We start from the raw sequence: 2,879 nt of genomic DNA, 5'->3' as shown, positions 1-2,879 counted from the left end.
GATGCCAGGCTAGTTTTTTCCTTTAGTTCACACTGAGCATTTTCAGAGTGCTTAGCAGATGTCAACTAGATGCTTTTGGACACAAACAATTTCAGAAATACTGTGCTCATTCCCTTAAGAGAAGCAATTTACTTCCCCTCTGCTCTGTCAATTGTAATATTACAGAGTCAGTTCCTTCTTACTTTTCGCTGTGGTTAATGAAGATTTGTCAAAGTTTTATGATCTCGAAAATCTCTTTAAAAGAAATTCAAAACATTTCTGGGGTAAGCTCTAAGAAAGCAAGGTATGCTGCCCCCATCCTTCTTGCACATGTGTGCACAAACACACACACACAGAGATTGGCAAATGGATTCAGTCTTTCTTATGGAATACTATACTGTAGTGTAAGCAACTCCACTGCAATTCTGATACACAGTCAGATAAAGCTACTGATACTTGCAATCTAGAGAGGTCATACAAACTTGAAGTCACTTTCAGGCAATAGACATGCGTGCACTGACGGAGAACCTGTCAGCCCCTTGGAAAACTCAATTTACTCGATTTCATACTGCTCCTGACAAAAGCAAAAATATACTAAAACACAGAATGAATAAGATAGCTCATTCAAACATTTGTTAGGAGTGAACAAAAGAGAAAATCAACAGGAGGGAATCATTAATATTTTACATTCACCAGATTCAGCACCCAATAACTACTAAAATGAACCACTCATGTTCCAGTTTCCATCAAAAACATACTGATTTGGTGTCACAAGAGTCACTGAATCACAAACTTCTATTAGTTATGCCCCTGCATACTGGCAGTAACTGAAGCCATACCTGTGAATATGCAAAAGTATTCTCTGGATAGAACTGGAGCACTAATGAAAGGTTATTTTCATTCTAGCTGCATCTTGGCAGCTAGAGATATAAGCTGTAGCCCACAGCACTAGCTGCAGCACAGAAATATCTGATTCCCAGTCAGGTTTGCTTTCCTCATGCATACATGTGCAAGCAAAGAAACACACAATGCAATTTTTCAGGAATGTAAATACAATCTAGAAATGTTTCAAAGTTATCTCATGGTTCTGTATTACTAACACATAAAATAAACCTCACTAATCAGCATGTGTCCTGGATTTATTGTTATTGTTCCCATAAAGATCTTCTACTTACACTTATGCAAACCTCTAGCATGAAAATTTACAATGCAGCTATGAGCACCACTATCTTAACAGCTTCATGATATGCAAGAAGCACGAATCTTATTCCCAATATCTTCTTCCGTAATACATAATATCACCAGAACAAAAGCGAGCAAAACCAGAGAAGGGTATTTTCTATTTGGCAGTGAAAAGTCAGGGAAATTAACTTAGTGCTACAGAGTTGTTCAGTCCAAGTAAGAAAATTACAACAGGGAGAATTTCCAGGGAAATCTAAGAGCTGGCTTCTTGCTATTGCATACTTGCAAGCCCTGAAGCCTCTGTAATGCCCCAAACCAAACCATGTGGTCTTGCTGAGGTTTTGCTTTACTTGAAATGGGTGGGTGCAAGTATAAAACAGAGCATGCGTTCACTTTTTTACCATAATGGATTAGAACCACTGTAGATCTATTCAAACTCTATATGCATTTGTCAAAACTTGTAGAATAGCATACTCCAAAACTCTAGGTACAGAAAAGCTCTCGTGAAGAGAGCTTAAATTCTGCTGGTGTTCCTGTGTCTAATATTACCCATTAGCTAGGTAAAAAAAAAACCAAAACAACAAAAACCTTCAAGCCGACAGAGGACACTAGACCTGGGGATGCATGTGGAATTTGGGCCACCTGAATATAACCATAATTATGCAAGTCCATGAAAGAGGGCATACATGTTAGATAAGAGATGAGTAAATACAAGTGATTTAAACAGGAAAGCTGGATCTTGTTGCTGCATATTCCTTTTCAGAACCTGAGGCTTGTAATACAATGCAGTGGATCACCAGAAGTAACGTATGGAAAAAGCCTTGAAGAAATGTAGCTTCTACAGAGTTCAACAACTATCTCCATTCTCTCTAACAACTCTGTCAAGTCTTTTAAACTGTTTCTGCATTTAATTAAAGTACAGAGAAACAAAGGGGAGGATTTTCCTTCAGTGTAAATGATGTTAACTTATAAGAATCTTCCAGAGGAAAGACTAATATTATGTATCAGGATTGTGCAGACAGAGAAGTTCATACAGAAAATAACTGGCAAGTATTAGCACATACATATTCAAGAACGTGCACAATTGGTACAAAACTCATGCATCTCCTCCCAGTGGCCCCAATTCTTCCTTCTACAGTCAGAATTCAGGGAGCTAAACAAAAACATAATCTTAAAACCCTACGATATTCAAACTCCTAAAGAGCAAGTTTATTTTTATTTTGGGAAGCAGCTGCAGGTGGAGTTATTAAGATGTGAGTTCAAGGTGTGAAAGAAATTTACTCCTTTATATTAACTCAGTTCCCTTGTTTGTTAAAAAAAAAAAAAAAAACAAAAAAAAAACTATAATGAAGCCTGACTACTGGGACAAATGTTTTAACCACTGTTTATCTTAGTGGCTTAGTTGGGTATTAAGATCATTAGGTAGATGCAAGAAGTCATCTCTCCATGCTGCAGAGTCTGAGGCCCTGTACTTGCATATTTTCCAGTCTCACTGTGTAACAATCCACTGATGCTGCCCCAAGAAACTCTCTAGTTGCAGCTTTGGTCACTCCAGCATGGTTGCCTATCTGACATACTGCAACAGACCCTCAGCTTCTGTAAATCAGCCAAGTTCCACCAACGTCACTGGAATTACTCTGGTACCAACGTTATAGAATCATAGAATAGTTTGGGTTGGAAGGGACCTCTAAAGGTCATCTAGTCCAACCCCCCTGCCA

This window comes from Pygoscelis adeliae, unplaced genomic scaffold (assembly GCF_000699105.1).
Source record: "Pygoscelis adeliae isolate BGI_AS28 unplaced genomic scaffold, ASM69910v1 Scaffold6, whole genome shotgun sequence".
In the NCBI taxonomy this organism is placed as follows: Eukaryota; Metazoa; Chordata; class Aves; order Sphenisciformes; family Spheniscidae; genus Pygoscelis; species Pygoscelis adeliae.
This window is presented reverse-complemented; position numbering follows the sequence as displayed.